The 13,452-nt window shown below is 43.0% G+C and overlaps 1 long non-coding RNA gene across 1 annotated transcript in view; it reads left to right on the top strand.

The window, feature by feature from the left end:
* Window positions 1-9,650, top strand: part of LOC144798320 (uncharacterized) — a 92,204-nt gene extending 82,554 nt beyond the window's left edge. Inside the window, exons 3-4 of the long non-coding RNA XR_013603504.1 lie at window positions 8,225-8,337; window positions 9,555-9,650. This is a non-coding gene — a long non-coding RNA (uncharacterized LOC144798320). The remainder of the gene's footprint in view (window positions 1-8,224; window positions 8,338-9,554) is intronic.
* Window positions 9,651-13,452: the final 3,802 nt, after the last annotated feature.

Here is a 13,452-nt window from a genome sequence, read left to right as displayed (position 1 = left end):
ACAGGGCAGACCAAACTACCAAGCCAATTCTTCACCAGAAAGGAGACAAGCTACCGGGGACCGGTTTCTGGCATTTCAGCCTCGTTGGCCCGGCTTGCTTGAATCCTGATGGAGCAGTGAGCAAGGGACTCATGTCTGAGTATACCCTGCCACACCTATAGTGGCCAAAAATGATTCAGAAAAGGGGGTGGTGATGAACAGAGTGTCTGAATTAAGCAGACCACTCTTACCCAGTCCAAGGATCAGGGCTTGATCCATCACCGTTATTTAGCTCACTGCCCCATCCCAGCTCAGAACCTGGCTATATGCAAATTAGTCTGTCCCTGGCCCAGTGCATCATGGGAACAGGGCAGACCAAACTACCTGGTGAACAGCAGGAACATTCGCCAGTTATCGAGGATAGTTGAATCCGCCGTGACTGAAACGGCCGGAGCCCTTGGCAACTTAACAACTGAGCTTCAGTCGGATCGACTTATGACCCTTCAGAACAGGGTTGCCCTAGATATCATACTTGCTGACTGTGGTGGTGTATGTAGAGTGATCCAATCCAGTTGCTGCATTTTTATCCCTGATAACGCACCGACAGTGTACCAGGCCATCTCTAAGCTACACGAAATATCTGGTTCCCTTCACGTAGAAAAAGGGGATTGGTCTCTGCTAGGGTGGTTCTGGGAACTGATCACTGCCTGGGGATGGAAAACACTGATCTTCATTGGGATGATCTTAGCGCTTCTGTTTATGTTCTGCCTCTGTGTACAGTGCGCTCCTGCACTATGTGGCCTCTGTGCTACTCCATGTGTAAGGAAGCCTGTGTCAAGGAACGAACTGAGCAACAGAATGATGCTACAACAGCATCTCCACGAATTCATTTATACAGATTTGGACTCAGATTAACATGAGTTATTGCCTTATATGAGGGCAAAAGGAGGGTCTGTGGTTCTGAAATTCTGGACCCCTCTGTTATCCCGGTATCGAGATGCAATACCCGTGCCACAAAATATCAACGTACCATGACGAATTTGGTGTCGACGGACCGGTAATGATTAGGACATCATCCCTATACATTTGCGTCATGATTGAGGGATGCCAACACCCCTAAATCATAGTTTCCGTCCCGACCCTTAGACCCCATTTTGTGAACGACATCCATCTTGTGTCTTGCCCTCATGATAAGCCAATTGAGTAAGGTCGAGCTTGATCTAAAAGGACACGTCCACCTTCCCTGACTTCTCCCTGACCTGTCCCAACTGACTCCATTGCCTCCAGCCGAACCTGTTTGGGCAGCTCCTCGCCCAGTGGCCAAATAAGATAGCATCAATGCATAACATGCCACAAACCATTCACTACGTACAGACCATGTTTTCTACACACACACACACCTGTCCACGTACCTCGTTTATGGCCAGTTTTATGACTAGGAGGTACCCTGCTTTATTGGGGTTTCATCGATATCTGATGGGAGTTCCGGGCCTGGCCGGGTAATCCGTCACGAACTGGACGTCTAAAATATGGGTTGGCCTACATGACTTCGCTCTTTGTATTATTGTAGAAATATGTGTATAACCCTATCGTAAACTCAAGAATACTTGCCTGCAGCTATTATTTCTGTATATAAGGAGGAAGCTGGTTCTGTAAAAACGAACAGTCTCCTGGGAATACGCGACCCGAGTTGTCGTGTTTCTAGCACACGTGTTACTTGGTAGCTGCCAATAAAACTCGATCTCTGACTTCAACTAGAAGACTCCGTGTTTCTGTGGTCCGGAACAGGGAGAACTCAGAGGTCTTCGGGTGTTATCCCCTGGCACCACCGGGTTCCTAAAAACCCGTTACCTCAGTACTGCTGTTAAAACAGATATGCTCTTGCCTTGGCTAGGGCTCTTTCTTTTGCTACAACAGTTTGAACCGCTGTTAGAATTTTTTCAGTAGAACTGAATTTCATTTCAGCTTGTGTGTACAAGTGTGATTTATAAGCTATTGGTACCGTTTCTCCCTCATTATAGGTCAGATACGTTAATCCGCATCTTCCTGGGATGACTCGGATTACAAGGTTGCGTTTGTTTGCGCGTTTTTTTCTAGTTTTGTTTTAGTTAACATGTCTGTTTGTAATGTTCGTAAAATTTCTGTGTGTTTCTGAGTCCAATTAATTGGTTTGAAATCAGGTTTTATTAATTCGTAGAGAGGTTTAACCCTCTCTGCATAATTTAGAATGTATGTTCTTCCGAAATTCAGGAAACCTAGTATTGATTGTAAGTTCTTCAGCTTTTTTGGTGCTTGGAGTACTGCACACTTCTCTAAGAAGTTGTCTGCTAGGCTTTTGCCTTCACTTGATAATTCATATCCTAAAAACAGGACAGTTAGATGAGCTATTCGTGACTTTTTAAAGTTGAATTTGTACCCTTCAGCTGCAAACCCAAGTATTATGGTGTTCACTCTTTTCAAGTGTGTCTCCAGGTCGTCGTCTGTAAGATAGATGTCATCGACATAGGATAAAGCCTCATCATCATACATTTGTAGTAACTATGTTACCCTTGCTGAGAATAATCCTGGGCTATTCTTGAATCCCTGTGGGAGTCTACAGAATTGCTTTTGCGCTCCCATTGTTGAGAAAGCGGTCGAATACCTGCTTTCAGGTGCAATGTTTTGACAAAAGAAACCATTTGAGATATCTAATGTCGTTTTATATTTCTTGCGCACAATGTTATTCATTAGTGCTGCACTGTGTGAGTTTTGTACTGCAAATGTTTTGCAGCAAGAGTTTAGGTGTCTGTAGTCCAAAACTAGACGATATGAATCGTCTGGCTTGGAGACAGGAAACAAAGGATTGTTCATTTGTGAGGTGCATGTTTCAATCACCCCCTGATATTAAAGTTGATCTAAGATCTCCCTGACTTGCTTTTTAGCTTCTTGCTTAACAGGATACTGCCTTTGGGCAGTAGGTTGATTTTTTAACTGGATTTTATGGTGAGGAGAATCCTCATCCCAACCTACATGATTTTTATATAATGCAGGGGCTAGGGCCACTGCCCATTTTCTTGCAAATGTGTATTTTTTATTAATTGGAATTTGATTTGAGAAGGCAGGCATAATCATTTCTTCGCCATGTGGGCACTCCCTGACAAACTCTGGTGGCCTCGGCTAGAAGGATATCATAGCCTTTCGAAAGGTTATCCCTGAAGAGACCCTTTATTTTCCTAGTTTTGTCCCCCTCTATACGCAATGTTATTTCATATAATTTATGGGGTTTGCTAACTCTGGTGTCTGCAGTTTCCACTTGAATGTATTCATTCGTGTCCACTGTCTCCAGAAGATTCATCAGGATCTTGCGAGCTATGGTCACTTCTGCTGCGCTGTCTAGCATTGTCTGGGCCCACTCTCCGTATTTCAGTTGTGTCCTCAGAATCCTCAGCATGTTTTATTTTAATACTGGCTACCTTCTTTTTTGGGAATTGTAATTTTTTACTTTGATGAGCAGGTTCCTTGTCTTTGGACTTGACGTGCTGTTCCTTGTGTTCTGACCGTCCTCTTCTTTCCGATTTCTGTGAGGAAGTCTGAAAAGATCGAGAGGGACGAGTATCATTATCTTGATATCTGTCAGGTTTTCTCAATTTATCCCTATCTCTAAGGTTGTATCTTTTCTCAGAGGGCTCCCTCTGGGGAGACTTGTCACCTCGTTCTGGAGATCTATTTCTCCGTTGAGGAGACCTTCCTCTGGACTGAAACCGTTTTTCTCTGGGAGTGGATTGTTTATTACCCTCCCAACTCTTTTTTGGAGTGTTGAGATTATTCTTGATAAAGGTTTTTTCAGGATTTTCAATTAGTTGTGGTTTTAGTGGTTTCCCACCCAAACTATCTCTACCTAGTTCTTCATAGGATTTTTCTATGATTCTGGCAAGTTCAAAAGGTTGTTCTGCTATATCTGTTTCTTTCAGTTTCTGCATGCATTTTATATCGTCAATTGCCAATTGAACTAATTCTCTATATGCCTTTGTTAATTCTTTTATTTTAACTAAGAGTTCTTCGCTTGACATTTTTTCAATGTCGGGATGTGGTGTGTAGCTGGCTAGAACCAGCCATGTGGCTCCTGGTCTACCTAGTGGACCGAGCCTGGTGATGTGATTTTGATGTTTTAGGGCGCCATTAAACCAGAGCAGGTGCTCTTGGTATGTTAGTGGAATTTCAACGTCCTCGAAAGGAGCGTATTCCTCTGGAGGTTCCTCTATTTTGTAATAGTGGAAATCTTGTGTTACAGCGTGTGCTGCTGGAAAATGTATCCATGAATAGAATACCTCTGTCTGCCGATATTCATGGGCCTCTACCACAAATATGACTATACCACCTCTCGATGATAGTCCATTTTCTATAAGTTTAAGAGTTATAGTTCTTCTTACATTTACCGGAATGATTATAGCGTTCGGGATTTCATCTTGGAGACTTGTGTCATCCGCTATAAGTTGAGCTGCCAAAGCATCTCTTTCTTCATCACCTTCCGGCATTTTACTGACAGTATGTTTTTTTGTTGCAGATCAAGTTTCAAGGAAACAAAGATTAGGTGCACAATATTTTGGAACACTGTATCCTTCAACGTTGATTAAACCAAAAACGAATACATAGGAATCTCTTCCTACTAAGTTCCGGCGGATATTAACCTTTTACCCACTCCAGACGTCTATTGGAGTTTTTACGGGAAAAGGGGTCTGTGTGAAAAAGCACGACTGAGTTACTCTAGTATCTTGCGTTAGATTATTGCCTTGCAAAACGTTGGGCGCCATGTAGTGTAGTTCCTATATTCCCAATAGGCTCTGCGCATTGGAATAACAAACAATAGTTTAGACATAGGACTGAGGTCATCTAGGTCTCTACTGACTATGTTAGACTTAATTAGGTTTGCCAGCTAGCTCAGAGGTCACTAGAAACTTTCTCGAATGTTCAGGAAGGAGTTAACTTTCCCAATTAGACAAGAAGGGATTAGTTTCTGACAACCGCATAAACATGACAACTTTGCTCCCTCAGAATAAAGAGTATATCTCCAGAGTCGTGTGAAAACAATAGACAGCTATTTCACGCAGTCAATCGTGCATGCTTAATTTCACCAGAGTGCAGAGAAATAGACGGGCGTTTTCAATAAAAGTTGTTATTTATTGAGCAGTCTTCTTTCTCATGCAAGAGAAGTGAGTTGCCACAATTGTAATACTTATCATGAAGTAAAGTGCGTACAGTAAAAGTAGTATTATGAAATAATACTGTAAAAGCATTGATATGGTTTCTGAGCCATATGATACTTTAAAACTGATAAAATATATACATACATAAAATCATTGACTAAACGTACTCAACTGGTGCTTCTAAGATACGCCTACCCCGGTGTACCTGACCTAAGCCTAATACGTGGGAAGGAGTAAGTAAGTTGCAGTTTAAGTTAAGTTAGGTTTTTGCCAAGAATCTGAGTCAAGAATTCTCTAAGGATCTAATCAGCTCCGTACCTTGGTTTTAGAATGAAGGAGGTCTTGTATCTCTCTCTCAGGACTCGATCTCCCAGCAACCCGCAAGGGTGACTGGAAACACCGGAGCTGGATTTCTCAGCAGGAGATAAGACAGCGTATCTCTCAGTGCGTCAAATGGGAGGGTCGGCTTCCTTCGGCACTCGCATCAGCTGGGCGTCGGGCAAGTAGATAGCCGCTCTGCTCCAAACCACTGTGTGTTTGCTTAAGGCAACGTCGGTATATTTATACCTGGAAGGTGCCGGGTTTGACGTAAGGTTGGACATAAGACGTCACTAAGAACTTACAGTTCTTTCTGGACTCCAGGAGTTCTTGTGCAAATCAAAACAAAAGCAGGGGGAATTCCCGGGCTGCTGGAGGCTTGGTTTGTTTAAAGAATGTGTTGTACTTTCTAGGAGTCTATGGGAGTAGCCTTGCTGTATTTGGACTGCATTGGCTATGACTAAATATGGACATGATTATTATGCCTTTATAAGGATATGTTTTGTTATAACCACATAAGGGCATGAATCGGGAATATTTAATTAGGGTCCTAGATACATTCACAACAATATTGCCATGAGGGTCGATGGGTCTGCTAGTGGAAAAATTAGGCGTAGGAAAAATCAAGACCAGCTTAAATTTCCATTTATCTAATTTTTATTAAAGCAAGTTTAACATGTCTAAAAGTCTCTTTTCTTTCTTTATTTATTCTTCAAATGACGTTTAAATGGAATTTTAGTTCAAAACAGTTAATTTCATTTATTTAGAAAATCTCAGAAATAAACATTAACAGTTTAGGTTCAGAACGAAAGTATAGCAAAAGACAGATAGTTCCCGAAATCCATTCTCCTAACTCCCTAACTAAAATCCCTCACTAAAGTACACTTCCTGCAAAGGAAAAATGTATAAGTCAGAAAGATTCTTACATCACAGGAAAAATCAGCAATCCAGCAGCATCTCTGGAGGAAATTAAGAAGACGTTTTTTACTGGGTAAAATCAGCACGTTTCATACCTTTTTCATTAGCTCTATCTATCTAAAAGAGAAACTTTTAGAGAAAAGTCGAGTCCTCATTGGTCAGTTCGGGGTGGATGAGCATGACCTCATCATCACATTATACATTTTTCTTCCTGTCAGGGGTTTTTAATGCCCCAATTGTATTTCATAGTTCGGTCTAGTCGAGTTTCCTTAGTTTGCACCTTCAAGTAAAGTTCTCACGTTCAGACCATTGCTCTCATCACTTGGCAGCCATCTAGACTTCCAGGCCACAGCGGCCTTGAACCGCCTTCCGTACAGTCCCAAGCAGCTCGCATTCATTCTCATCTCTGCTGCTGCGCACGCGCTCTGCCTTTTGCTACCACAGTAAACCGGTGACTCCATTTTGTCACAGGCCTCTCGAGTCAGAATGGGAGCTATCATAGAAACAAACACAAATAAACGTTAATTTAAGGAAAATAGCCCTTCTGTTTACCTCCCCCCTTACTAAGGTTTTCCCTATTAGTAATTACCTAGCGAATAAGCGACATTTATGCGTGGTATACTCACTTTAGGCCCAGTTTCTGGCCACAAATACATAGACAAAAGCACATTTACGCTTCATTCCATTATATCAAAGCAGCATATTACAGGACATGACAAAATTACATAATTAGTTGGTTATGATTGCAACATGAGCAAAGGTTAATTTCCCACATGTAGATGTATATCTAACTCTTTATTCTAGGTTGATTAGTCTCATGCACCACTCCATTAGTTCAGATTATACGTTATTGAAATGTGATTTCACAAGGGGTACACAAAATGTTGTTTCTCCACCTTGCTCCATCACATTCATAATTACAGATAGTTCCTTAGTGCATATTTGCTGATTCCTAATCCTCCTGAGTGTCCTCTTCACTCAGAGCCATTGGTCAATGGAGCCCTGACATCATAAAGCCACAGAAGGATGTCATCTGACATGAGTGCCAATCAATTGTCTAGCAAGCAATAGGATACCTTTATCATAGTGTTCAAATGGGTAGCAGAGCAGAGAGGATGCCCAGCTGAAGACGAAGATGGTGGGTTTGAAAACATTATGCATTATTTGAGATGCATACCTTTTTAGAAGGTGTGGTTGAACATAATATTCTCGACTTCACTATTGTGTAACTGTTTGATGTGCTAAAATGAAGATGTTAGAATCTGTAATTCATGCTTTTTATTATTAGCTTTAACTATAGACTAGACCTTCTTCACTCAACTTATCAGATGAGTTATTTGATATTGGTGCACCATAACCTAAAAGATTTTCAGTGAGAGGGGTGTGCAGTGACATGTCTGGCAATCAGATCTTTTAATCCATGTCCACATATAGGTGCTAGAGTTGAGTAGAGAGTGGTTACAAATAGGACATAGGATTAGGAGATCTAAGTTAGGTTGAAAACAACTGAGATTTTAATTCATAGTGAGCTGTGGACTTTCACAATATTGCAGAAGCATTTGTTATTGTTATTAACGCTGTATAAAAATCAGTTGTTTGCTCGATTGCATTACTGTGAAAAGATTCAAGTTCTAATAATAGACTAACAGTGGACTTTTCCATCTGCAGAATATACTGATTGACCAGCAGTGGTGGTATTGCAGAAGAGAATGCCCCTGCATTGCTGTTATTAACGCTGTATAAAAATCAGTTGTTTGCTCGATTGCATTACTGTGAAAAGATTCAAGTTCTAATAATAGACTAACAGTGGACTTTTCCATCTGCAGAATATACTGATTGACCAGCAGTGGCGGTATTGCAGAAGAGAATGCCCCTGCATTGCTGAGAAAAAAAAACAAAAAACGTCCTCAGCCTTCTGCTTCATTCATCAATTTCTATGGTAAGTCAAACTCGCCTTTAATCATTTTGATTGTTATTAAGACGTTCATACCTTCTCAATGTCCTCAATACCTTATAGTGGGGTCTTCTGAGTAGATATAATTTCTGTCACCATGGTAGTAATATGGCTGACATTATGGAGCTCCTGATAATTAATCAGTGACTTTGGCTGTCTCCAAGGCAAAGCCTGCTTTAGACACTTGTGTAATAAATATGTCATCAGAGGAAATACTGCCTTTGAGGCTGGAATGAGGTGTCTTTAGTTGAGCGAATGACTTAATTTCTCCTGGAGGGAAGCTTATTTACCCTGTTTCTCTGCACTCTCGATGTGGGACTCTGATACTCAAAATGGATGTTTTTTTATGATTGACATTCTTCTAACTCCATCACAACTTCAAAGGGAGCCCATTGCTTTCAGTGGCTCTCAGTGCTTTACCATTACACGGCCTACTCGCTATGCAGTCGTAATTACAGATAGTTCCCTAGTGCATATTTGCTGATTCCTAATCCTCCTGAGTGTCATCTTCACTTAGAGCCATTGGTCAATGGAGCCTTACCTCATAAAGCCACAGAAGGATGTCATCTGACATGAGGGCCAATCAATTGTCTATCAAGCAATAGGATACCTTTATCATAGTGTTGAAATGGGTAGCAGAGCAGAGAGGATGCCCAGCTGAAGACGAAGATGGTGGGTTTGAAACATTTAGGCATTATTTGAGATGCATACCTTTTTAGAAGGTGTGGTTGAACATAATATTCTCGACTTCACTATTGTGTATTTGTCAGATGTGCTAAAATGAAGATGTTAGAATCTGTAATTCATGCGTTTTATTATTCGCTTGAACTATAGACTAGACCTTCCTCACTCAACTTATCAGATGAGTTATTTGATATTGGTGTACCATAACCTAAACGATTTCCAGTGAGAAGGGTATGCAGTGACATGTCTGGCAATCGGATCATTTTCTCCATGTCCACATATAGGTGCTAAAGTTGAGTAGAGAGTGGTTACAAATAGGACATAGGATTGAGAGATGTACGCTAGGTTGAAAACAACTGAGATTTTAATTTATATTGAGCTATGGATTTTCATAACATTGCAGAAGCCAATATTATTGTTATTAACACTGTATAAAAATCAGTTGTTTGCTCGATTGCATTACTATGAAAATATTCAAGTTCTAATAATAGACTAGCAGTGGACTTTTCCATCTGCAGAATATACTGATTGACCAGCAGTGGCAGTATTGAAGAAGAGAATGGTCATGCATTGCTGAGACGAAAAGAAACAAAAAGCATTCTTCAATTTCTATGGTAAGTCAAACTCACCTTTAATCATTTTGATTGTTATTAGAAGACGTTCATAGCATCTCAGTGTCCTCAGTACCTTATAGTGGGGTTGTGAGAAGTTGGCCTGGTATATGATGCTCACTAGTTCTAGTGATCACCTTGTACCATGCCAAGCAACCCTTATGGTGGAGGTTGTAAAGTCAACCTTATAGACAAGCTATCCTAGGGGTAGCATGGACTAAGCATTCTTAGGCTAAACTCTGTAAAGGCATGTGAAGCAAGCTGTTTTACCATACACAATCCCCTTGAATACCAAATGAAAGGACACCACACAGATATATATTGAAAATATATATAGATTTATTTCTACAAATATCCCCTATACTCTTTATGAGCACAGAAGCAAATGCGTTAAAAAAACACAGTTTAAATATACAAAAGTTGCACGAATATGGATGAGCCCTAGGGGCCACCTAAACCATATACTAAAATAGTGGTATAAGGACCACTATGGGGAAAGGAAGGAGGCCTAGGGCCTGGGGAATCGCTGGAGCTGTTCGGGACTAGCAGTGATGAAGTCGGGAAAGGCCCGCGGGACTCGGGTGCAGCGCTTAAAGCGCACGCATGCACCAATGCAATGTCAATGGTGTGTAAAAGTTACAAAGTTAGTGTTTAAGGAACCTTCCGATGGACCTACAAGGCTAAAACTTTAGACACAGGCACTAGAGGTGTACACCAGTGTGGGAACACCGGCGTTGCTGAGTTACCTCACCCACAGGAAGCAGGTGCACAGGTGCGAAGTAGTGTCGGGTTTCGTCACGCAGGTCGATGGTGCTTGGAGCTGAAGATGCTGCAGGCGGGTCGTCGAGAAGAGTTCCGGTGGATCCAAGGGTGGATCTGAAGAGTTGAAGACCTGAAAGCAGAGGGGACAATGTTCAAAGTCACTAGCCAGTGACTACCGTGGAACCAGGATGGAACCAGGCGATGTCGGGTGCAAACAGGTGATGAAGTGAAGATTGTCTCTGCAGCCACGTGGACACGAAGAGGTCAGGGACGTCCAGGAGTCGATCACGAGCTGTTCCACGAAGGCTCTCGCTGATGGCGGTGTCGGCAACTTGATTGGAGCAAACAGGCCTTGGCTAAAGCAAGCCACGCAGGAATCGATGCAAGCTTATCACTCGGACCAGCAAGGTCAGAGCGGGTGCTCCTTTTCAGGGGAGCAAGGGCCAGTCTGGAGCAACCAGACCAGCGGTGTAAGTCGTAGTTTTCGTCGCCAAGATGGCCGCTAGCCGCGTGGCAAGTGGCCGGGATGGCGCGTCGAGTGGCAAAGTGCAAAAGGGCCCCACGCAGATCGTGGAGATGCTGGGGGGCTGATTTTCGGTGCAAATGCTACTCGGTGTTGGGGCTTCTCAAACCCCGAGGCACAGCGTCGAGGGTGCCTCGGCTGCTGCGCAGTCAGCTGTTCGGGGGGTCTTCCAAGATGTCCGGTCCCACGTCTCTCGGTGCCTCCACGGGTCTCTTCTTTTCAGGGACTGGGGATCGGGCTCTGAGATGTCTGGGAGTCTGGGTCTTGTCAGGCTCTGGGCTCGGGCTCCGGCGGGAGGCGGCGGCAAAGCAGACGTCGAGTTGCTGGTTGGTGCCTGTATTCACAGGGTGGTCACTCCTTGGCCACAAGGGAGATTCTCTTCAGTCTTCTGTGCAGCAGAATGTCGAAGTCCAGTTTTCTTCTTATTCTAAGTCGAGTTCAGGATGATCTGAAGTCCTGGTACACAGCTCCTACACTTATTCCAAATCTAGGGGCCGGATTACCTGCTAGGTCCCTCCTCTGGGTGGGACCAGGAAGGGGGGTGGTTACACCCCCTTTCCTTTGTCCAGCTTCGCGCCAAGACTGGGGCTGGAGAGCCCCAGCACCGGTTTGAACTGGCATATGCACAGGGACACCTTGTGTGCCCCAGGCATGTCTGATTCTATTCAGCCCTGTTCTACCCAATACACAAAATCCTGTCTGGGGTGGTGCTAGCACCTCCCAAGGCAGGAAACCCTTTGTCCACGCCACCCTCGCTGGAAGGACTCCCAGCAGCAGGAGGTCAGACTTGTGTCTGTGGTGGCAGCATCCATTTTGTGATGCTGAGGCTCTGTTTAACTTTAACCGGGGTTCAGGTTATGTACATGTCGTGTTCCTCTAGAAGGGTGGAATGCTACCCCCGTCGCCAGAACTGGCGAGGGGGTAGCATTCCAATTCGTATGACACCTTACTCGACATGTTTTGATAAAGCCAAACCAAAGATAGCATTTAACCGCGAGGTTCATAATGCACTTAGGAGTATATGGTATGGCAGTATCATGAAACAGCTAAAGGACATGGTTCCGAAAACTGCAGACAGGCTCAGCTCATGCCAGAGCACCATCTCACATATTTCCAAGCACTCTGCCTCCAGGATTGATGAGGCCTTCCATAGGAGTGGCTGATAGGAACATATGTGTCCATTTTAAGTTAGATATAGGCATACTATACCTAAGCAAGAGGTGATTACACCAACTTGCCCCAGCTGAGTGATCAGCCAGTTGTGTCAAATATGGAGGCCAGGCCAGGGGTGGCACAATATGTGCTGCAGCCCCTGGTAGGCCTTGAAAGCACCTATGCCCTGGGTACCTGGGTACACTGTTACAGGGGCCAATAAGGTGAACCAGTTCCAATTTCGTAATGCACCTAAAGTGCATTGGCATTAATTTAGAGAGAGAACAGCAGGCTGTGGGTCTGATTAGCAGGCCCAAAGCCACATTAAGTCATAAACCAGTGAAGCAAAAAGCAAAAATTTGGGATGACCATAGGATAGCAGACCCTACTCTCCTACAGGGGTCTTCTGAGTAAATATAATTTCTGTCACCATGGTAGTAATATGGCTGACATTATGGAGCTCCTGATATTTAATCAGTTACTTTGGCTGTCTCCAAGGCTGACAAAGCCTGCTTTAGACACTTGTGTAATAAATGTCATCAGAGGAAATACTGCCTTTGAGGCTGGAATGAGCTGTCTTTAGTTGAGCGAATGACTTACTTTCTCCTGGAGGGAAGCTTATTTACCCTGTTTCTCTGCACACTCCATGTGGGACTCTGATACTCAAGATGGATTTTTTTTATGATAGACATTCTTGTAACTCAATCACAACTTCAAAGGGAGCCCAATGCTTTCAGTGGCTCTCAGGGCTTTACCATATCACGGCCTACTTGCTATGCAGTCATAATTACAGATAGTTCCCTAGTGCATATTTGCTGATTCCTAATCCTCCTGAGTGTCATCTTCACTCAGAGCCATTGGTCAATGGAGCCCTGACATCATAAAGCTACAGAAGGATGTCATCTGACATGAGGGCCAATCAATTGTCTAGCAAACAACAGAATACCTTTATCATAGTGTTTAAATTGGAAGCAGAGCAGAGAGGATGCCAAGCTGAAGACAAAGATGGTGGGTTTGTAAAATGTAGGCATTATTTGAGATGTATACATTTTTAGAAGGTGTGGTTGAACATAATATTCTCGACTTCACTATTGTGTAACTGTCGGATGTGCTAAAATGAAGATGTTAGAATCTGTAATTCATGGGTTTTATTATTTACTTGAACTATAGACTAGACATTCCTCACTCAACTTATCAGATTAGTAATTTGATATGTGTGTACCATAACCTAAAAGATTTCTAGTGAGAAGGGTATGCAGTGACATGTCTGGCAATCGGATCTTTTAATCCATGTCCACATATAGGTGCTAGAGTTGAGTAGAGAGTGGTTACAAATAGGACATAGGATTAGGAGATCTAAGTTAGGTT

The sequence above is a fragment of the Lissotriton helveticus genome, chromosome 12 (assembly GCF_964261635.1).
Source record: "Lissotriton helveticus chromosome 12, aLisHel1.1, whole genome shotgun sequence".
Taxonomy (NCBI): Eukaryota; Metazoa; Chordata; class Amphibia; order Caudata; family Salamandridae; genus Lissotriton; species Lissotriton helveticus.
The sequence above is the reverse complement of the archived record's forward strand: the minus strand, read 5'-3'. Positions and strand labels throughout refer to the sequence as shown.